The following is a 24487-nucleotide window of genomic DNA, read 5'->3' on the forward strand; positions in this document are numbered from 1 at the left end:
CTTTGCCTCCCTGATCGCCCGCCGTAGAATCCTGTTTGGCTGGCGGTCAGCAGCACCGCCCAGAGCTGCGGATTGGCTGTCCGACCTCTCGGAATCTCTCCAAATGGAGAAAATCAAATTTGCCATCCGAGGGTCGGACGACGGCTTCCACAGAACGTGGGAGCCATTCATGCAACTGTTCCGGGACCTATTTGTGGCCAATGTACAAGAGGAAGAATAGTCGGGGGAAGGTAGCGGGAGGGGCTACAGGTTCGGTACGGGGGTTCGATGGCTAGCTAAGGCCCAAAACCAAACTAAATAAACATGTTGGGGGGGGGGGGGGGGGGGGGGGGCGCAGTTACTACTACGAAGATGCTTACCTGTAAATATGTATGTTAATTTTTGCGTGTTTGTTTGTTGTTTTTTTTTCTCCTAACAATTTGTAATTTGTTCAATATAAAATATGAAAACTGAATAAAAACATTTATAAAAAAAAAAAAGATACCAATGGATATGGGGGGTGGTGTGGGAATATGGTGCTGAGGTAGATCGGCCAATTATCTCATTAAATGGTTGAGCAGGCTCTATGGGCTGAATGGCCGACTGCAGCTCCTCTTTGTTATGATCCCAGTGTCCTGCACAGGAAGCGGAAGCCATGGATCTGTGAATCATCCTGAATCAGCACCTTCAGGAGAATTGGAAGGGTGACTAACAGCAGAGTGAGAATGGAGGGAGAGTGTGTGGGATGGAGATTGACAGTTTTTTTGGAGAATAAGCGAGGAAAGAAGGTTCCAGAAAAACTAGAATTGTCTAATCAGAATTTCCATCCTGTACTGACAGTGATGTCTTTTGTAAATTGTTTTTGCAGGATATTAGAAAAGGAAGAATTACAGACAGAAATCTCAAACCAAATGTCTGGATCAGACAGAGTTTCTTGATTCTTTGGGACCTAGATATCATCAGCCTTTGAATGCAGAAGGAGAAATGATTGCCTGTTCTGTCAACATCAAAAGATTTTAAACATCAGTGTGATTGCAAAAGCACTGAGACACACACACACACACCTCAGTGAGAGTGTTCCACTGCACTGACTGTAGAAAGACTTTAACCAGTTACGCAACCTGAATATATATTACATCATTCACAGTGGGGAGAGACCTTCTGTGTTCTGTGTGTGGTCAACTGGTTGTCCAACCAGGAGAGATACAAGGAGTCCCAAAGCATGGAGAAACTGTGGAAATGTGGGGACTGTGGGAAGAGTTTCAAAGCTCCATCGAAGCTGGAAGGTCATCGACGCATTCACACTGGGGAGAAGCCGTTCACCTGCTCGGTGTGTGGGACGGGATTCACTCTGTCATCCACCCTGAAGAGACACCAGCAAGTTCACACTGGCGAGAGACCATTCACCTGCTCAGTGTGTGGGAAAGGTTTCACTCTATCGTCACACCTGTTGAGACACCAGCAAGTTCACACTGGGCAGAGGCCCTTCACCTGCTCTCAATGTGGGAAGAGATTCTGTGTTTCCTCACACTTGCTGAGACACCAACAAGTTCACAATTGATTGCAGGGGTTAGATTCCGCTGTTATTGTTTCTGCTCTCAATAACACCCAGGACTGCATTTCGTTCATTCTGACAGTTGGTCAATGGGGATGGTCGGAGGGTTTCATTCTGCTGAACTGGCTGGTCTCACAACTTTGCTTCCAGTGGGCTGATGCTCTTTGAAAATTGTTGTGAATACCTGGTTTCAGATTTCACAAGGATCACAGAGTGAAAGGGTGTTGGGCAGTTTGATGATATATAGTTCCCATTTCTGTTTGGAACTCTCTAAAGCATGCCATGTTGCCAGGGGGATGGGCGATGGTGGTTATTTAATCTGTGTGTTTCTCGCAGAAGGAAACTGTCGAGCTCTGGGGGGGCAGGTTGTCTGTGGTAGTTTGGATGATTACAATAAAAGGTATGACGATAGACAGGCAATTCCTAGCAGTTAAAGAATTCTTACATATTGGCAGCAAATATAATTTAAAAATCCAACCGGAAAATGATGCAACTGTGGCTAAAGAGAAAGATTCCATTAGATCAAAGGAGGCTCACAAAGTGGCCAAAATAGTAGTGAGCCTGGGGATTGGGAACTTGTTTTAGAATTCAGCAAAGGAGGACCAAGAAACTGATGAAGAGAAAATAGAATATGAGAGCAAACTGGGGAGAAACATAAAAACCAACTGGAAAAGCTCCTTTAGGAATGTCCTCCAACTCTTCCCATTGGTCAACACTGCAGCAGGAAGGTCAGAGGGCGGGCTCTCCCCCGTCAATGCGCAGCTCCCCCTCTCCCTTAGACATGCGCAGTCCCGGGGAGGGGGATCATCGAGCGGCTTCTCGCTCTGGCCGGAGCTGCCAGCCGGTTGCCTGGAAACCTTGTCTTTTTTTTTTGTACCACAACCAACAGTAAATTAATATTAGACATAAAATTGTCCAGTGTTGTTGATGGTTGTGTAATAAAGTATATTTATTATTATTTCCAGTTGTGTAATATTGTACTGCAGCTACGTTATATTTTTCCAGTCATCTGGTTGTTAGTCTCTGGATTTCTCTTCCACAGGGACCACTGGAGTCTGGGGATCACTGAATATATTCACGGCTGAGTTGGACAGATTTCTGATTGACGAGGGAGTCGGGGGTTATGGGGAACTGGCAGGAAAATGGGGAGAAAGCTGAGATGAGGAGGGATTTCCTCACTCGAGGATGTGGTGAAGCTTTGGGATTCTCTACCCCAGAGGATTGTGGGGCCTCAGTCATCAAGTATTTTCAGGACAGAGATTGATCAGTTCCTAGATATTGAACATATCAAGGGATATGGGGGAAGGTGCGGGAAAATGGTGCTGAGATAGATCGGCCAATGATCTCAGTGAATGGTTGGGCAGGCTCGATGGGCCGAATGGCCGACTGCAGCTCCTATTTGTTATGGTCTCTGTGTCCAGGACAGGAAGCAGTGAGCAGGGATCTGTCAATCAACCTGAATCAGCACCTACAGGAGAATTGGGAGGGTGAATATTAGATACAGCAGAGTGAGAATGGAGGGAGAGTGTGTGGGATGGAAATTTACAGCTTTTGGCGAATAAAAGACGAAAGAATTATCCATAGAAACTAGAATTGTCTGTTCTGTACCTGTACTGAGTGTGGGAAGGGATTTAGTGATTCATCCACTCTGCAGATACGCCAGCGAATTCACACTGGGGAGAGCAGCACGGTAGCACAGTGAATAGCACTGTGGCTTCACAGCGCCAGGGTCCCAGGTTCGATTCCCCACTGGGTCACTGTCTGTGCGGAGTCTGCACCTTCTCCCCGTTGTGGTGATAACCACTGTAGATATGCATACTTGCAGTAGGGGGATGTATGCCTGTACCTGTAATACAGGTTCCTCCGGTAAGCCCCTGCCGGCTAGCTCCGCCCACAGGGAGGTTGTGTTTAAATATGCGTGTGAGTCACTCAGACCCTAGTCTACAGTTGCAGCCGGAGGAATAGCATCACACAGCAATAAAGCCTCGATTGTACATGTCTCTCGTCTTTGAGTGCAATTGTTAGCGCCACACCCGTGTCTGCGTGGGTTTCCTCCGGGTGCTCCCGTTTCCTCCCACAGTCCAAAGACGTGCAGGTTAGGTGGATTGGCCATGATAAATTGCCCTTAGTGACCAAAAAAGGGTTAGGTGGGGTTATTGGGTTACGGGGATAGGGTGGAAGTGAGGGCTTAAGTGGGTCGGTGCAGACTCGATGGGCCGAATGGCCTCCTTCTGCACTGTATGTTCTATGTTTTATGAGAGTCCATTCCCTGCTCTATGTGCGAGAAGGGATTCACTCAGTTTTCCAGTGTGCTGAGACACAATGTCATTCACACCAATGAGAGACCCTTTAAATGCTCTGACTGTGGGAGCAGCTTCAAAAGTGCTGCAGATCTGATGATTCACCAGCGCAGGCACACTGAGGAGAGACCGTTCAGCTGCTCTCAATGCTGGAAGCGGTTTACAACGTCATCCACCCTGCAGACACACCAACGTGTTCACAAGTGATGACAGGGGTTGGATTCTGCTGTTGTTGCTGCTGTTAATCACGTCCAGGACTGAACCGTGTTCATTCTGACACTTGATGAAGTGGGAGAGTCGGAAGGTCGGCCGGGTTGGGTCCCGAAGGTTAGCCGGTTGGTAAAAATGGTTCCCGGGAAAAATGTTTGAAAAACACCGGCATAATTCCTTGGGTGTAGGGCACTTTTAAATGTAACGAGAGTGAGAAAAGTTTGGAACTAAGTGAGTAATTTTTTTAAATTATTCGTTCATGGGACATCAGCATCGCAGCGAGGGCAGCATTTATTGTCCATCCCTAATTCCCCTTCAGGGAGCAGGTAAGAGTCAACCACATTGCTGTGGATCTGGAGCCACATGTAGGCCAGACCTAGGTAAGGGCGGCAGATTTCCTTCCCTAAAGGACATTAGTGAACCAGATGGGTTTTTACGACAATCGACAATGGCTTCACGGTCATCATTAGATTCAGTCTCGGAGCCGGCAGCCACACGAGGTGGCACGGAACCGGAACTCCACAGAGTTCTCAGCGCAGACCCAAGCTGATGGATAAACGGATGGGCTTCTGCTCAAATTCCAGGAACATCTCTCATTGACTGAAAAGGAGTTGGAGAAAAAGTTCCAGGAATCAGCTGCTTATCGCAACATGAAAAAAATATTCCCAACGAAGGAAGAGCAAGTGAAGGAATTATGCAAACGCCTTTCACAGTGTGGTGAATGTAATATAGATGTATACATGTTAATTCACACTGTCTTTGTAAGCGCAGTAACGCTATCCTACCACTAGGGGGAGCAGCGCTGGGAGCACTCAGGAACTTGTGCTGGGCTCCACCCTTGGCTCCGCCCACGACTCCTCCCCCTAGTGCAGCTGTATAAATACCCGTGTCCAGAGTCAGCCTGAGTTCACTACGAGTTCATCGACAGGTAACAGGCTGGCTCTGAAGTAAGTCGATTAAAGCCTAGATTCACATCAGAAACACGTGTCTGGTGAATTGATGGTTCCATCACACAGTAGAAGCAGAAGACGAAGCACATTCTGTGGCTCTTGTCAAGTTGCTTCAGAAAGGAAATTTCGGAAATTGATTTGTTACATTCTTTATAATCTCCTTGTCTGGGAACTATGTTATCTTATTTATAATGGTTTCTTTTAGCATTTTGATTTAAATTAAAATTATATTCCATTCCTTTAAAATATGTTCTGCTTGTTTAATTTCCTTGTTATCCCCCTTGTTTCTTGATTAAATTGGCAGCCAATGATGATTCATCACTGCAATCACCTCTCTGTTGCCGCAGATCACATTAAACCAAAATAAAACACATTGTTCCGTCAAATGTAAACTCACTGTACATATTACACACCTATTAGGAAGGGTGGCACGGTAGCACACTGGTTAGCACTGTTGCTTCACAGCGCCAGGGTCCCAGGTTCGATTCCCGGCTTGGGTCACTGTTTGTGCTGAGTCTGCACGTTCTCCCCCGTGTCTGCGTGGGTTTCCTCCGGGTGCTCCGGTTTCCTCCCATAGGTCCTGAAAGACGTGCTTGTTAGGTAATTTGGACATTCTGAATTCTCCCTCTGTGGACCCGAACAGGTGGCGGAATGTGGCAAATCAGGACTTTTCACAGTAACTTCATTGCAGTGTTAATGTAAACCTACTAGTGACAATAAAGATGATTATTATTATTCATCACCTCCAAGCTCCATAGACACAGGGAGGAGCTGAAGAAAGACCTGACAGCTGTCGAGACAACAGGAGAGGCGGCAACGACCGCCATGAGGGAGGCTAGGGCCAAAATGGAGCAGGGGCTTGAGGCCCAAGAGTCGATGGCGACTGGCTAGAGACCCGAAGCCAAGGTGGTGAGCTTGATCAAGACCCAGAAGGGCTAAAAGAAAAAATAGACGATGAGGAGAACAGGTTTTGATTCCAAAATCTAAGAATTGTGGGGCTACCAGAAGGTATGGAGGGGAGGAACCCCATGAATTACGTATTGGTGATGCTCGGGAAAATAGTTAGTGAGGAGGGCTTCGACAAATGCCTGAAGGTGGACCAGCCACCGGTTCGCTTCGGCAGTGGCCCAGAGTCAAGAAACCTCCGCAGCCGATAATTGTAAAGTCCCACAAGTGTCAGGACAAAGAGGGGATCCTGTGGTGGGCGAAAGGTGCGAGAGGGTGCAAGTGAGAAGGACATTCCATCCGCTTGTATTAAGACATTGGGGCAGATCCAGCCAAGTGCCAGGCCGAATTTAACAGCCCTGAAACCGCCCCATACAAAAGCAAGGTGCGGGTTTGGCGTGATTTACCCTGCCAAGTTATGGGTCACATACCGAGGGAAAGAATACTATCTCAGCGTCCTGGGGGAGGCCAACAAATTCATCCAGAAGAATGATCTGGGCAGGCAGTGAGAGTGCACATGGGCTAGAATGTGAGTTGCAAGAGGGACAGGATCAAACGCAGGCAGAGATGGCAGAGGTGGGTGATGTACCATCAATTGAACGCGAGACGAGTTGCTGGACAAAAGTATGGCTTTAATCAGCTAGATGTTAGGCCTGCGGTCGACTACAGTAAATGGACAACCGCCGGGAGTACTGGGTATTTATACCCCACCCTGGAGGCGGGGTTAACTCAGCCTCTCGACCAATTGGGGAGCCGTCACATGACTGGTCTCAACCAATCGGTCGAGAGGCACATGACCGACCAGGGCCAATGGTAAGCCGGTGTTCTGCACCAATGGCAGGCAGCTATGTTAATCATACCACCACATTGGGGAGGGGGCAGACATGGATTAAATAGGGGAGGGGAGCCACTATACTAATGAGTCAGCTGATGTCCAGGAGTACAGTGAAGGAGGAGGCCGCGGTGCTCCCACTGGGACGGAGGGCATGCCTGGCAGGAGGGAGAGGAAAGACAGAAATTCAGGGAAAACAAAGGACAAAAGAAGGCGGGGCGGGGGTTGTGAAGGGGAGAGGCACAAGGGCAAGAGGAGACGTGGGAGGGAGGGGTAGGGCGCTGGTTGCAAAGGGCTACATGTGGAAACGGTGAAAAAGAGGAAGCAGTTGGCGGCAATTTTGAATGGTCCGAGAGCGAGGGCAGGCTCGATTGGACAGGGCCGGGCCCATAAAGTGGGTATGGTTAACCCCACAATGGGGTGGGGGACATCACCCCTTCATCTGGATAATTACATGGAACGTGAAGCCGGAACGGGCCGGTGAGGAGATCCAGACCAAGAATCTGAGGGTGCACTTAGCCTTCCTACATGAATCACGCCTGGGGGAGAGGGACCGGCCGTAGGTAAGGAAGGGCTGGGTAGACAAACCTTCCACTCGTGTTTCGATACTAGGACAAGGGGGGTGGCCATATTAATTAACAGGGCAGTCTCATTTATGGCGATGCACACAATGACAGACCCGGGGGCGTGGGGGTGGTATTTAATGGTCAGCGGCACCCTGGACGGGGCTCCTGTAGTTTTGGTCAACATATATGCCCCGAACTGAGATGACGCAGAGTTCGTCAAGCAAACGATGGCCAAAATCCCGGTCTTGGACACACATCGACTGATTATGGGGGGTCGACTTTGTGGTGGTATGATTAGCATAGCTGCCTGCCATTGGTGCAGAACACCGGCTTACCATTGGCCCTGGTCGGTCATGTGCCTCGCGACCGATTGGTTGAGACCAGTCATGTGACGGCTCCCCGATTGGTCGAGAGGCTGAATTAACCCCGCCCGAGGCGGGGTATAAATACCCAGTACTCCCGGCGGTCGTCCTTATACTGTAATCGACCGCAGGGCTAACATCTAGCTGATTAAAGCCATACTTTTGTCCAGCAACTCGTCTCGCGTTCAATTGATGGTACATCAAACTTTAACTGTCCACAGGATCCAAGGGCGATATGGTGATGCAGTGGTTAGCGCAGAGTTCCCAGGTTTGCTCCCCGTGTCTGCGTGGGTCTCATCCCTACAAAGATGTGTAGGGTAGATGGATTGGCCACGCTAAATTGCCCCCTTAATTGGAGAACAAATTGGGTTCTATAAATTTCTAAAAAGAAACTGTGCAGGACCCTTCAGGACCCGGCGTTGGACAGATCCAACCATAGGACAGGTAACGTGTCAGTCACGACACAAATAGAATTCTCCACCCCATGTGCGTGAGGCCTACTCACGGATAGACTTTTTGTGACAGGAAGCAGGATGCTTCCAGGAGGAACAAAGGCGGTACACACCGGCATTGTAATCTCCGACCATGTGCTGCATCACATCGATGTTTGGTTGGAGGAGGGACGGGTCCAATGCTCTGCCATGGAGACTGGACACAGGACCCCTCACCAATAGGGAACTCAAATATCCCAAACCCTCAACGATTATGTATCCTGCAAGCAGAAAGGCGGAGGTCTCCCTCTCCACCTTCTGGGAGGCACTGAAGGTGGTGATTAGGAGGGAAATCGTACCTTAGGGACAGGAAGGAAAGGGAAACCAAGCAGCGGCTGATCGACTCCATACTGGAGGTGGATCGGTGGCACTCAGCCCCCTCCGTGGGACTGCTGGCGGAGAGGAAAAAGCTGCAGGTGGAATTTGACCTGCTTTCCACACGGAAGGTGATGAACCATCAATTGGACTCGAGACACGATGAAGATCCAAACTGTGGTTTTAATCAGCTAGTTGTTAGCCCGGTGGTCGACTACAGAGTAAGGCCGACCGCCGGGAACTCTGGGTACTTATACCCCGCCTCAGAGGCGGTGTCTACTTGCCTCTCGACCAATTGGTGAGCAGTCACATGACTAGAACATAGAACAGTACAGCACAGAACAGGCCCTTCGGCCCTCGATGTTGTGCCGAGCAATGATCACCCTACTCAAACCCACGTATCCACCCTATACCCGTAACCCAACAACCCCCCCCTTAACCTTACTTTTTACACTACGGGCAATTTAGCATGGCCAATCCACCTAACCCGCACATCTTTGGACTGTGGGAGGAAACCGGAGCACCCGGAGGAAACCCACGCACACACGGGGAGGATGTGCAGACTCCACACAGATAGTGACCCAGCCGGGAATCGAACCTGGGACCCTGGAGCTGTGAAGCATTTATGCTAACCACCATGCTACCGTGCTGCCCACAAGTCCCTGGGACTAGTCCCAGCCAATCAGACGAGAGGCACATGACCAGCCAGAGCCAATGGGAAACCAATGCTCTGCACCAATGGCAGTGCTCCCATTCATACCACCACAGAAGGCAGCCCACCAGCGCAGCCAGGCACGGGTGGGCCTTCTACAAACATGGAGACAAGGCCAGCCGCATGCTGGCTCATCAGCTAACAAAACAAGCTGCTGCGAAAGAGATAGCACAAGTTAGGGACAGTAACGGTCGGACAGTAGCGGACCCAAAAGAGGTCAACAAGGCCTTTACGAACTTTTACCGAGGGCTATAATGAGCCCCCGAAGGGGTTCTCGGGGTAGAACAGTTCCTCGACAGGCTGGATATACCGGTGGTGGGAGAGGACAAGAAAACAGGTGCTGGGTGAAATTGTGGGGTGCATCAACTCGATTCAATCAGGGAAAGGGCCGGGACCGGATGAGTCCCCGGCAGACATTTAGAAAGAATTCTCAGCAGCGCTGGCCCCGCACTTGCGGGAGATGTTCAATGACTCAGTGTCTACGGGGGCCCTGCCGCCCGCCCTGGCCCAGGCCTCGATCTCACTGATCCCCAAGAAGGACAAAGACCCGACAGAGTGCGGACCATACAGCCTCATCTCTCTCGTAAACACTGGCGCGAAAATCCGAGCGAATATCTGGCGAAGCGACAGGAGAGCTGCCTGCCAGAGGGGCGCTGGCGTTGCCCAACCTCTGTGGGTATTATTGGGCTACCAATGCAGCGATGGTGCGTAAGTGGGTAATGGACGGGGAGGGGGCAGCATGGAAGAGGATGGAGATGGCGTCCTGTGTGAATATGACCCTGGATGCGCTGGTAACGGCGCCGTTGCCGCTCCTTCCAACGAGGTATACTACGAGTCCGGTGGTGGTGGCTACCCTGAATATTTGGGGGCAATGGAGATGGCATTGGGGGGAGGGGGGGGCTCAATGGAGTCCCCGATACGGAGGAATCACCAGTTAGTCCCGGGGAGCGTCGATGCGGGGTTTCTTAGCTGGCACAGGGCAGGTATAAGGAGGTTGAGGGACCTGTTTGTGGATGGGAGGTTTGCGAGCCTGGGTGAGTTGGAGGGGAAGTTTGGGCTCCCCCCGGGGAACATGTTTAGGTACATGCAGGTTAGGGCGTTTGCCAGGCGACAAGTGGCGGGGTTCCCTATGTTGCCCCCGCGTGGGGTATGGGACAGGGTGCTCTCGGGGGTGTGGGTTGATGGAGGGAAGATTTTGGACGTGTACCATGTTATGCAGGAGGTGGATGAGGCCTCGGTGGAGGAGCTGAAGGGTAAATGGGAAGAGGAGCTGGGTGAGGAGATTGAGGAGGGGACGTGGGCAGATGCCCTGGAAAGGGTGAACTCCTCCTCTTCCTGTGCGAGGCTTAGTCTCATACAGTTCAAAGTGCTGCATAGGGCTCAGATGACTGGGACGAGGATGAGCAGGTTCTTTGCGGGCAAGGATAGGTGTACTAGGTGCTCGGGGAGCCCAGCGAACCATGCCCATATGTTCTGGGCATGCCCAGCGCTGGGGGAATTTTGGAAGGGGGTAGCAAGGACGGTGTTGAGGATGGTAGGATCCAGGGTTGAGCCAGGCTGGGGACTCGCGATATTTGGGGTTGCAGCGGAGCTGGGAGTGCAGGAGGCAAAAGAGGCCGGTGTCCTGGCCTTTGCATCCCTAGTAGCCCGGCGTAGGATTTTGCTTCAGTAGAAGGATGCGAGGCCCCCAAGCGTGGAGGCCTGGGTCAATGACATGGCGGGGTTCATTAAGTTGGAGAGGGTGAAATTCGCCCCGAGAGGGTCGGTGCAAGGGTTTTTTAGGCGGTGGCAGCCTTTCCTGGACTTCCTGGCGGAACGGTAGGGAAATAGGCAGCAACCCGGGGGGGGGGGGGGGGGGGGGGGGGGTTTGGTTCGGTGGGAGGGAGAACTGTGTACAGGGGTTTGTTGGATGTGGCGGGTGTTATCTTCCTCCTTTTTGTTGTTTTCTTTTGTTTGTTTTTGTAGTTGCTGGGGGGGGGGAGGGATGGTTTTTGTTCTTTGGTTTTCACTATGGTTGTTTGGTTAATATTGTTTTGTTGTTTATATTTTGTGAAAATCTCAATAAAAATTATTTTTTTTTAAAAAGGAGAGCTGCCTGCCAGATGTGATCACGGAAGATCAGACCGGGTTTGTTAAAGAAAGACAACTAACAGTGAACATCAGACACCTGCTGAACGTAATAATGACCCCCATCTGGGGAGAGGACACCAGAGGTGATCGTCTCCCTGGACGCTGAGAAAGCTTTCGATCGAATTGAATGGAGGTACCTCGTGGAGGTGCTTGAACAGTTTGAGTTTGGAGAGGGGTTCACCATGGGGGTGAAGTTCCTGTACAGCACCCCTATGGCGAGCGTACGGACAAACACCGCCAGCTCCAAATACTTTTGGCTGCACAGGGGAGTGAGGCGGGGGTGGCCACTATCCCTGTTTGCGCTGGCAATTGAGCCACTGACTGTTGCCCTTAGATCGGCTGATTGGTGGATGGGTATCTGGAGAGGGGTCAGAGAGCACATAGAGTCTCACTCTCTGTGGATGACCTGCTCCTGTACATGTCAAATCCCGTGGTCAGCATGCGAAAGATAACTGGACTCCTGAGGGAGTTCGGCATCTTCTCCGGTTATAATCCCAACCTGGGAAAGATCGATATCTTCCTGGTAAACTCCCAAGAGGGAGGAGCGGAGCTGGAGGAACTACTGTTTAATAAAGTGACTGATGCACAATCAATGGACACAAATCGTCGATAAAGTCTGAACATTAGGCTTTAATACACAAGAAGTGGACCCGGCAGCAGACGTACAGAAGAATGGAAGACTGCCGGGGAAAACGGGTTCTTATACCCCGCCTCGTAGGCGGGACTACCTACCTCTCAGCCAATCGGCATGTGGCGTCGGGGGCCCAAAATGGCGGCGCCCTGGGATCGCACATGGGGGGTGGGGGCAGCGAGGTCCGTGGACCGCAAGGGGCCCCTGAGGAGAGCGGGGGGGGGTGAAGGACCCACGGTCGCTGCTCGGGACCGCAGCAACCGCTTTTGACTGGCAGATGACCGCAAAGTGGCCCTTCTTGCCGCAGCCTTTACAGCCAATCAGCTGAGAGGCACATGACATACCTGGGCCAATGGGCAGCGAGTCCTCTGCACCAATGGCAGCTCACTGTATTTACTAGTGTACTATTGTAAGCACAGTAGCATTATCCGACCACTAGGGGGAGTAGCTCTGGGAATGCTCAGGAGTTTGTACAGGGCTCCACCCTTGGCTCCGCCCACGACTCCTCCCCCTAGACTGCTGTATAAATAACCGTGTCCAGAGCCAGCCTGGGTTCATCGAGAGTTCAACGGGTAACAGACCACAGTGACCCAAAGTTCAGGTACCTGGGAATCCAAGTGGCCCACACCTGGAAGAGGCTCCGCAAATGGAACCTCTCCAGCCTGGGGGAGGAGGTGAAGAGGGACCTGCAAAGTTGGGGCTCACTCCTTCTTTCGCTGCTGGGAAGGGTACAGACGGTCAAAATGAACGTGCTGCCGAGGTTCCTCTTCGTATTCAGATTAATCCCGATCTTCATCCCCAAATCCTCCTTCACCAGAGTCAACAAACTAATCATGGCCTTCGCTTGGGGGGGGGGGGGGGGGGGGGGGTTAGGGGTGGGAGGTAGTTCCTGGATACGCAAGTCCATTCTACAGCGGGGATTGTATGCCAGGGGTCTAGCCCTGCCGAATCTTCTACAGGATCCGAATGGGGACATCTCTCCAAGCACCACTCCCAGCTCCCCCTCACACACACACACACACACTCCAGGATCCCAGTAGTAGTAGCCATCCTAAGATGTGGAACCAGCTGAGGTGCCATGTTGAACTTGGCGAGATGTCCACGAGGGCCTCCATCTGCAACAACCATAGTTTGACACTGGTGAGGATTGGGGTGGGGGGGGGAGGGGGGGTTGGGTAGACAGAGGGACGCTGGCAGTAGAGGACATGTACGTGGGTGACAGACTTGCGACCTTGGGGGGGGGGGGGGAACGTACGGAGAAGCTCCAACTCGCGAAAGGGAACAACCTCAGGTATCTGCAGCTGTGTGACTCTGCAAGGAGAAGAAGACGTTCCCCCAGAGACCCACTGATGGAACCATCACTTCACGAGACACGTGCTTTCAGATATGAACAGCGGTTTTAATCTACTTACTTCAGAGCCGGCCTGTTACCCGTTGAACTCTCGATGAACCCAGGCTGGCTCTGGACACGGTTATTTATACAGCAGTCTAGGGGGAGAAGTCATGGGCGGAGCCAAGGGTGGAGCCCTGTACAAACTCCTGAGCATTCCCAGGGCTTCTCCCCCTAGTGGTCGGATAACGCTACTGCGCTTACAATAGTACAATAGTAAATACAGTGTGAATTACTGAGTGACATTCACCACACCCACACTCCTGGACATGATGATAGGGCCTGACTGGTTAGGAGGCAACAACTATAGAAGACTTAGAGAAAGGATCAGGACTCCACCGAACAGGACAAAACACAAGTGGGGGGAGGAACAAGACACGGAGATAGGGGGAGGACTCTGGATTGAGGCGCTGCACAGAATCAACTCCACCTTCAGCTGCGCTGGGCTCAGCTTGATTCAGCTCAAGGTGGAGCACAGAGCGCACCTCACCAAGACACGTATGAGCGGTTTCTTCCTGGGGTGGAGGGCAAGTGCGAAAGGTACCGGGGTGGGGGTCTGGCCAACCATACCCACATGTTCTGGTCCTGCCCCAGGTACTCAGGGAATTCTGGACGGCCTTCTTCGAGGCTATGTCCAAGGTGGTGAGGGTCGAGATGGAGCCGTGGCCGTCTGTGTGGTGATCGGGGTGTCAGAGCACCCAGAGCTCTGGTCAGGGAAAGGGGCGGATGCCCTCGCCTCACTGATCACCAGACGGAGGCATCAGCTAGGATGGAAGTCAGCCACACCACCCCGGGCCTCGGGACGGCACTCAGATCTGGCCCAATAACTGAGGCTGGGAAAAATAAGAGGGTTTGAGGAGAGATACCGCGGCACATGGGACAAATTCACAAGCCTCTTTCACGGCTCTGTTTGCAACCGGCGGCCAACCAGGGTGGGGGAGGAAAACAGAAAAGGGGGGGGAGGGAGGGGACGGGCAGGAAACACTGCCCAGAAATAGGGGAGCTCGCAAGGAACAGAGGAAGAATGGGGAGGAGGGCCACTCACTGGAGGGTCCCTCCCTGCATGGGGAGAAGCCAGGGTAATGAGCAGACGCACCCTCCCCTGAAGATTCAAGCCCAAGGGAAGGGCGGGGGTGAAGCAGGACTCCTCCTTGGCCCCCTCCCCCCATTAGCAGAATGAAGCCTACAGACGAACGAGGGGAAGAGTCCTAACCACACCTATGTATAAACGGGTGAAGCTGGAGGCAACTCCCTACCGCTAAGCACCAGGGGCCCAGCTGACACTCGACTAATCAATGTAAGAACTGAACACTAATGTAAAAATGTAAATATTAAGCAGAATTGGAGGCCAGTCACGGCTATGGGGACAGCGAGGGATTCAAAAGTCTTGATGTCCCGACTCATGGACTTTATTGTTGTTGCATTGCACTTAACCTGCCAAACCTGGCTCTTTCTGACATTGCTCTCCATCTATTACTGTAATCACCAATAAAACAATTAAAAAAAATAGTGGGGTTACATTTACCACCTTCCTATCTGCAGGAACCATTCCAGAATCTATAGAATTTTGAAAGATGATCACCAATTGATGTACCATCAATTCGTCTCAAGACACATTTAGAATCCGAACAGTGGCTTTAATCAGCTAGTTGTTAGCCCGGTGGTCGACTACAGAGAATGGCCGACCGCCGGGAACTCTGGGTACTTCGTGACCCGACTTTTCGTCCAACGTCACTTCGTCCACGTCTTTTGGTCCTACGTCTTTTTGTCCGAACGTCTTTTGGTCCTACGTCTTTTTGTCCGATGATTTTTTTGTCCAAAGACTTTTTGTCCAATTGTAAAGAAACTCCTTAGAAAACAAGGTATAATATCTTCAATAATGTATGCACAAAACTATAACGAGCCTCGTTAAAGGATTGTTATTACCGTTCTCTTTCCTTTAACGAGCCTCGTTAAAGGATAGTTATTATCGTTCTCTTTCCTTTAACGAGCCTCGTTAAAACCTTATGATAAAGTAGTATGCTCATTCTCTCTCTTAGAAATTGCTAAAATTAAATGTAAACTTTCTGAATTTGACCATCCAGAAATGGCATAGTTCATTGTGTCGACCAAGAACAAAAGAAAAGTAGTTGATGAAAGTAATTACATCTACGATTTTCATTCAAGCAGTACAAAACTGAATATTTGGAGATTAATCAAAACTCTGAAGGAAGAGGAAGGGTTCGTTAAAGGCAAAAAGACTCAAATTCTTTGGGGAGATCCGTCAAATTCATGTACGCAATATAAAAAAATAACTGAACGCCTCAAAAGATTGGTCACTGAATATGGTTCAACAAGAAAAATTGATTTTTTGAGGAATGTGGCATATAATTTGCTTCAATTTTAAGTGATATCTTATTACTTTTAGTAATTTTTAGTAATTAGTAAACTTTTAGATAGTTAAATCTTATTACTTTTCTTTAATGCCTTTTTTCTAAATATATTTTTCCACTGTATTTTACTTGTATTTTATCAATAAAATTCTCATAATAAATCATTAGTTCTGTGAATCTATCATTGAAGATATTATACCATGTTTTCTACGGAGTTTATTTACAATTGGACAAAAAGTCGTTGGACAAAAAAAACATCAGACAAAAAGATGTAGGACCAAAAGATGTGGGCGAAGTGACGTTGGACGAAGTGACGTCGGACGAAAAGACATAGCACCGGGTACTTATACCCCTCCTCGGAGGCGGGGCCTACTTGCCTCTCGACCAATTGGAGAGCAGTCACATGACTAGTCCCAACCAATCAGACGAGAGGCACATGACCAGCCAGAGCGAATGGGAAGCCAGTGCTCTGCCGCAATGGCAGTGCTCATATCCATACCACCACACCAATGTATCCGCTATCTCTACAGCCACCTCTTTCAACGCTAGCATCAGCTTTCGGGGATTTATTAATTTCCACACATTAATTTCTCCAGGATAATTTTTTCACTAATACTAATCTCTCTCAGTCCCTCATGTTCACTAGTCCCCTTGGTTCTCTGGTGGTTTTGGGACAATTTCTGTATCTTCCTCTGTGAAGACAGGCACACATTGTTTAGTTTCTCTGCCATTTCCTTATTCCCCATTATAAACTCTCCTGTCTCTGCCTGGAATGGACCCACATTGGTCTTTGCTAATCTTTTCCTTTTTACATTCCTATCGGAGATTTTCCAGTCGGTTTTTATGTTTCTCCCCAGTTTGCTCTCATATTCTATTTTCACTTTATCAGTTTCTTGGTCCTCCTTTGCTGAATTCTAATGCAACATAATTTGGATGAATGCAAGGTTTGGTCGCAAAAACAAGAAGGAAGACTATTATCTGAATGGCCATAAATTAGGAGAGGGGAATGTGCAACGAAACCTGGGAGTCCTTGTTCACCAGTCACTGAATGTATTCATAGAATTGCTACAGTGCAGAAGGAGGTCACCCAGCTCATCTAGTCTACAGCAATCCGATGAATGAGCACCCTCCCTAGGGCAGCTCCACCACCCTATCTCTGCAACCCCACCTTTGGACATTAAGGGCAACTTAGAATGGTCAATCCACCTAACCTGCACACCTTTGGACTGTGGGAGGAAGCCCCCGGAGGAAACCCACGCAGACATCGGGAGAATGTACAAACTCAATGTGGTGAATGTGATTCACACTATATGTAGTTGCCAATATCACTCCATGTATATATGTTCGTTATCTACCCGTTGTAAGATCAATGCTGTATATATTTGCCAATATAACTCCGTGTATATATGATCACTATCCACCATTGTAAATGCAGTTGCACTATCCGACCACCAGGGGGAGTTGCTCTTGGAGTACGCGAGAGTTTGTACTGGGCTCCTCCCTTGGCTCCGCCCAGGACTCCTCCCCCGGGACCGATGTATAAAGATCAGTGCCTTAGAGCCAGCCTGCCAGTTCATCTGAAGTTCAATGACGAATAGGCTGGCTCTGTTGTAAGTGTATTAAAGCCTCTGTTCAGATCCAACTACACGTGTTCGCTGAATTGATGGTTCCATCACTCAACACAGATTGTGACCCATGGCTGGAATTGAACCCGGGTCCCTGGCGCTGTGAGGCAACAATGCTTAACCACTGTGCCACGCTGTCACACGAAAGCATGCAGGTACAGCAGGGCTGTGAAGAAGGAAAATGGTATGCTGGACTTCATCGCGAGGGGATTCGAGTACAGGGGCAGGGAGGCCTTGATCTCCTTACCTGAGGAAGGATCTTCTTGCTGTGGAGGGAGTGTGGCGAAGGTTTACCAGACTGAGTCCTGGGATGGCGGGACTGACGTACGCAAAGAAATTGAGACGGTTAGGATTGTATTCGTATCTACATCCCCAAGGCCTTTTTCAAAGCGCTGGACAAACTCATCATGGCGTTCGTATGGGGGGGTAAAAATGCTAGGATCCCAAAGAAGGTCTTACAAAAAACAAAAACCAGGGGAGGGTTAGCCCTCCCGAATCTACAATTCTACCACTGGGCAGCAACAGCCGAGCGAGTAAGGGGATGGATCCAGGAGCCAGAAGCTGAGTGGGTGCGTGCGGAGGAGGCCTCCTGCATGGGAACCTCCCTCCGGGCCCTCGCCACGGCAGCACTCCCATCCCCACCCAAAAAAACACTCCAGCAGCCCAGTGGTGACAGCCACCCTCCAATCCTGGAACCAACTGCGGCAGCAACTTGGCCTGACCAAAATGTCGAACAGGGCTCCCATCTGCAACAACCATAGGTTCAAACCAGCACTGACCGACGCCACCTTCAAAAGGTGGAGGCAGGACGGGGGGACACTGACAGTCAGGGACCTATACACGGACGACAGGATCGCAACACTGGACGAACTGACAGAGAAATTTCAGCTAGCTGGGGGGAACGAGCTACGGTACCTGCAGCTCAAAAACTTCCTACGAAAGGAGACAAGGACGTACCCACAACCGCCACGACAGACACTACTGGAAGACCTACTGGACGCAAGTATCCTAGAGAAAGGGAACTGTAGTGACATGTATGACCGACTGGTAGATAGGGACGACACCGTACTGGACGCAACAAGGAGGAAATGGGAGGACGACCTGGGGATGGAGATCGGGTGGGGACTCTGGAGCGAAGCACTGCATAGGGTCAACTCCACCTCCACGTGCGCAAGGCTCAGCCTGACGCAACTAAAAGTGGTACATAGAGCCCACTTAACAAGAACCCGTATGAGTAGGTTCTTCCCGGAGGTGGAAGACAGATGTGAACGGTGCCAAAGAGGCCCGGCCAACCACGCCCACATGTTCTGGTCTTGCCCCAGACTTGTGGAGTACTGGACAGCCTTCTTCGAGGCTATGTCCAAAGTGGTGGGGGTGAGGGTGGAGCCATGCCCGATAGTGGCGGTCTTCGGGGTTTCAGAACAGCCAGATCTATTCCTGGGGAGGAGGGCAGACGCCCTTGCCTTTGCCTCCCTGATCGCCCGCCGTAGAATCCTGTTTGGCTGGCGGTCAGCAGCACCGCCCAGAGCTGCGGACTGGCTGTCCGACCTCTTGGAATCTCTCCAAATGGAGAAAATCAAATTTGCTATCCGAGGGTCGGACGACGGCTTCCACAGAACGTGGGAGCCATTCATGCAACTGTTCCGGGACCTATTTGTGGCCAATGTACAAGAGGAAGAATAGTCGGGGGAAGGTAGCGGGAGGGGGGGGGGGGGGGCTACAGGTTCGTTACGGGGGTTCGATGGCTAGCTAAGGCCCAAAACCAAACTAAATAAACATGTTGAGGGGGGGGGGGGGGGGGGGGCGCAGTTACTACTACGAAGATGCTTACCTGTAAATATGTATGTTAATTTTTGCGTGTTTGTTTTTTTTCTTTTTTCTTTCTCCTAACAATTTGTAATTTGTTCAATATAAAATATGAAAACTGAATAAAAACATTTATAAAAAAAAAGGATTGTATTCGTGGGAGTTCAGAAGAATGAGAGGTGGGGGGGGGGGAATTTCATGGAAACCTGTAAAATTCTAACAGGACTGGACAGGGTAGATGCAGGAAGGATGTTCCCGATGGTGGGTATGTCCAGAACCAGGGGGCACAGTCTGAAGATACAATTTAAGACAGAAGTGAGCCTGTGGAATTCGTTACCACAGGAAGTAGTTGAGGCCAAAACATTGTATGTTTGCAAGAAGCAGTTAGATATAGCTCTTAGGGTGAAGGGGGTGAGAATGAATGGCAGAGCAGGCTAAATGGTCTCCTCCGAATTTCTTTTTTTAAAAATCTTTTTGTTGGCATTTTCAAAATTGTATACATTGCCGTGCATTTTCATTTATTGTGCAGTCAGAAAGGTTCCTTCTTAGGTTTCTCTATTTGCAGTCTGTCACCGTCTGGCTCAGCACACATCCTCCCTACTACCCCCCCCCCCCCTCCACCCCCAGCTACCCTCTCCCTGACCCCCCCTCCCTTCTTCACTGCTGCCCCCCCCCCATTCTTTCTTGCTGGGTTTTGCTACCTCACCTTGCACCCCACCCCACCCTGGCCCTCCCTCGCTTTCCTCTTTCTATCTTGTCCTGGCTATTTCTTCCTGGCTACTGGCTATTTATTTATTTATGTTTTGGCCACAAACGGGTCTCGGAACAGTAGGGTGAATGGCTCCCATGTTCTGTGGAATTCCTCTTCCGACGCAAGGATGGTGAATTTGATTTTCTCCATTTGGAGAGATTCCGAGAGGTCGGACAGCCAGTCTGCAGATTTGGGTGGTGCTTAGTCTAAGTCGTCCTCCCATTTCCTCCTTGTCGTGTCCAGTTTGGAGTCGGCACTCTCCAGCAGTTGTTCGTACATGTCACTACAGGTCTCTCTGCCTAGGATGTCTGCATCTGGTAGCTCTTCTCATAGTGTCTGTCGTGGTGGTCGCGGGAATGTCCTTGTCTCCTTCCGTAGGAAGTTTTTAAGCTGCAGGTATCTGAGTTTGTTGCCTTTAGCTAGTTGGAATCTCTCTGTCAGTTCTTCCAGTGTTGTGACCCTACCGTCAGTGTGCAGGACCCACACTGTCAGTTCCCCCCCCACCCCCCCCCCCCCCCCCCCCCCCCCCCCCCCCCCCCCCCCCACCCCCCAGCCTGTCTCCACCTTTTGAAGGTTGCGTCAGTGAGTGCTGATGTGAATCTGTGGTTATCTTCTCCTGTTTTCTGTGTTTCAAAAACAAGTTCCCAATCCTCAGACTTATTACTATTTTGGCCACTTTATGAGCCATAAGACCATAAGACATAGGAGCCGAATTAGGCCACTCGGCCCATCGAGTCTGCTCCACCATTCAATCATGGCTGATATTTTCTCATCCCCATTCTCCTGTCTTCTCCCCATAACCCCTGATCCCCTCATTAATCAAGAACCTATCTATCTCTGTCTTAAAGACACTCAGTGAATTGGCCTCCACAGCCTTCTGCAGCAAAGTGTTCCACAGATTCACCACACTCTAGCTGAAGAAATTACTCCTGATCTCTGTTTTAAAGGATCATCACTTTAGTCTGAGATGGTGTCCTCTGGTTCTAGTTTTTCCTACAAGTGGAAGCATCCTCTCCACGTCCACTCTATCCAGACCTCACAGTACCCTGTAAGTTTCAATAAGATCTCCCCCTCATCCTTCTAAACTCCAACGAGTGCAGACCCAGAGTCCTCAAACATTCCTCATATGTCAAGTTCCTAATTCCAGGGATCATTCTTCTGAACCTCTTCTGGACCCTTTCCAAGGCCAGCACATCTGTCCTTAGATATGGGGCCCAAAACTGCTCATAATACTCTAAATGGAGTCTAACCAGAGCTTGATACAGCCTCAGAATGACATCCCTGGTCTCTTCCTTTGATCTAATGGAATCTTTAATTTTGCTTGTTAGTTACCGTTTCACCACTTTCCCTGTTGGATTTCTGTTTCTTAAAGGAATCTATCTCTTTAGTAAATATAATAATTATAATATAATTAAATATAACATAATAATCGGACTGCAGGAGGGATATAAATCGCTTGGTTGCATGGTGTACCGAAAACAACCTCTCTCTAAATGTTGGAAAGACCAAGGAACTGATCATCGACTTCAGGAAGTGCAGCACGACTCACGCTCCCGTCTGCATCAGTGGCTCCAAAGTGGAGATGGTCGATAGCTTTAATTTCCAGGGGATTACCATCACCAACAGTCTGTCCTGGTCCACTCAAGAAAGCCCAACCTCTCTACTTCCTGCGGAAGCTAAAGAAATTTGGCATGTCTGCATCGACTCTCACAAACTTCTACAGATGTGCGATAGAGTGCATCCTATCCGGCTGCATCACAGCCTGGTATGGCAACTGCTCGGTCCAAGATCGCAAGAAATTGCAGTGTGGTGAACTCAGCCCAACGCATCACACAAACTTGCCACCCCCACATTGATTCTGTATATACCTCCCGCTGCCTCAGGAAGGCAGACAGCATTATCAGAGACCCCTCCCACCCAGGCATTGCCCTCTTCCAGACCTTCCATCAGGCAAAAGGTATAGACGTCTGAAGACTCACACATCCAGACATCGGAACAGCTTCTTCCCCACAGCTACAAGCTCCTCAATGACTCCCCCTCGGACTGATCTGTTCCCTGTAAGAACATTATTCACGACGCCCTATGCTGCGCTTGCTCATGTATTTGCTTTGTTTGGCCCCTTGTTCCGCACTGTAACCAATCACTGTTTTATTTATTGATACCATTTGTCAATGTTCCCTGTTGATTATTCTTTTGTCTACTATGTACGTACTGTGTACATTCCTCGGCCGCAGAAAAATTCTTTTCACTGTACTTCGGTACATGTGAGAATGAATCAAATCAAATAATTTCTTCACTGCTCACAATTGCCTGCCTATCATCATACGTTTTATTATACGTTCCCAGACTACCACAACTTGTCCCTCATATCTTGACAGTTTCCTTCTGTGAGAAACACCCAGATAAATTAAACGAAAGAACCATGTAACCACCATAGCCCATCTTCATGGCAACGTGGCTGTATGGGGGGTTCTGCTGGATCTGAACTTTTCGTTAATATATTTCTGTGTCGCCACACATATCTTAATTGAACAGAACTTGAAACTGAACTTTATTGGGTTTAGAAATCAATGTCCCACTTTTATTCGTGTGGCTACTGATGAGTTACTTTCTCGTACAGACAGAATTTAAGATAAGACGTTTCCAACTTAGCCCTGCAGGAAGCTTAGCCGAAATGATTGTCTTTCGCAATTACAGATAGGTTGATAGGTTGAATTCAAGATACATTAGCAGTTCCAATCAAATATGCACAGTACATAAACTGTGCAGTTTAAAATTAGAATAACGATTTCATAGCACAAGCAGAAAGCAGAGCACTGATAGCATAACAATAGCAATCAGCTTTCATCCCGATACCTAACTTTTTAAGGGATTTATTGTTATTATTTACGAAGTTTCAGCCCCATCAAAGCTTTAATTGGTCTGAAGTCATCTATCATACTTCTGATTTGTTCTGATCATTTGTGTGTCAAATAAACAAAACATTATTTTGGTAATCTTTAGAAGTAGCTTCAGCACATTCATTTGGTAGGGTGACATCTATGGTTATCATAGAATGGTATGTGGTTATGCTGTACTCGTTTCTGGACACTGTCCAGTCCTTTCTAAGACAATGAACTGTTCATGTCAGATTTATTGTCCACTTGACCTGGCCAGCTATTGCATTTTATTTTAAAAAATTTTTTTTATTCTCCTCCTTTTTCATATTTTCTCCCAAATTTACAGCAACAATAAACAACAATCAGTAATGAATGTAATGTCAATCCCCGTATCAATAACAACGATCCCATCCTCCCACCAAACCCCAAACATTAGCCCACATATTAACATAAACGAATGACAAAAAGGAATCAGGAATCACCCATAGTCACCATTAACATATACAGACCCCCCTCCCCCCAACCCTCCCAGCCCCCAACCCCCCTAATGTTCGATGTGATCCAATTCTCTAAAGGGCATAATGAATAATGCCCATGAATTGTAGAACCCCTCCATCCTTCCCCATAGTTAAAATTTGACCTTTTCAAGCATTAAGAATTCCAGCAGGTCCCCGTGCCACGCCAGGGCACAGGGTGAAGAGGTTGATCTCCACCCTAACAGGATCCGCCTCTGGGCGATCAACGAGATGAAGGCTACAACATGTGCCTCCACGCCCCGTTTCCAACCTTGGCTGGTCCGACGCCCCGAATATGGCCTACTGAGGGCCTGGGTCCAGTTTCACGTGCACCACTTTAGAGATTACCCTAAACACCTCCTTCCAGTAATCCTCCAGCTGTGGACAGGACCAAAACATCTGAATGCGGTTTGGGGGGCCTTCCCCGCAACGTTCACACACATCCTCTACCCCCTCAAAGAGCCGGATCATCCTCGTCTTGTAAGGTGTGCTCTATACACCACCTTCAGCTTAATCAGCCCCAACCTCACACACGAGGTGGAGCCGTTCACCCTCCGGAGCACCTCACACCAGAACCCCTCCTCCATACCCTCTCCCAACTCTTCCTCCCACTTTGCCTTGATCCCTTCTAGTGGCGCCTTCTCCTCCTCCAAAATAGCCCCGTAAACCGCCGACCAGCTATTGCATTCTTATATCTGATTCCATTTCAAACAGTCAGCAGTTAATCATTTGATACATGTCAAATATGAAATGCAATGGCTTAAAGTCAGCCATTATGATTTCTTTAAATAATTTCTATTAATTGAGCCCTTTTTACCTATACAAAAAAGGTTAGTTTCTATCAGTCCCCCTTTGATTATTCAAAAGATTACTCAAAATAAAAATAGAAATTAAGGAAGAGATGCGATAGGATAGGTATAAGCGCGGCGAGGAACTCATTCACATTGTCTTTAATGGTTCACTTGTTTGAGAACAGCCTTCAACAATGGAGCGGGCAAAGCATTTGCAAAGCATTACAAACATTCTGGTAATTATTGAATAAAGAATGATTATATAATACAACAACAATTCATTAATAATTGAATTTTAACAGTTCAATAGTAACAACCCATTTCGATGTCATTGGCTGGTGGTGCAGTTGGATTATTATGAACCACTTGGATTGGTTGAG

The sequence above is a fragment of the Scyliorhinus canicula genome, chromosome 17, assembly GCF_902713615.1.
Source record: "Scyliorhinus canicula chromosome 17, sScyCan1.1, whole genome shotgun sequence".
Lineage (NCBI taxonomy): Eukaryota > Metazoa > Chordata > Chondrichthyes > Carcharhiniformes > Scyliorhinidae > Scyliorhinus > Scyliorhinus canicula.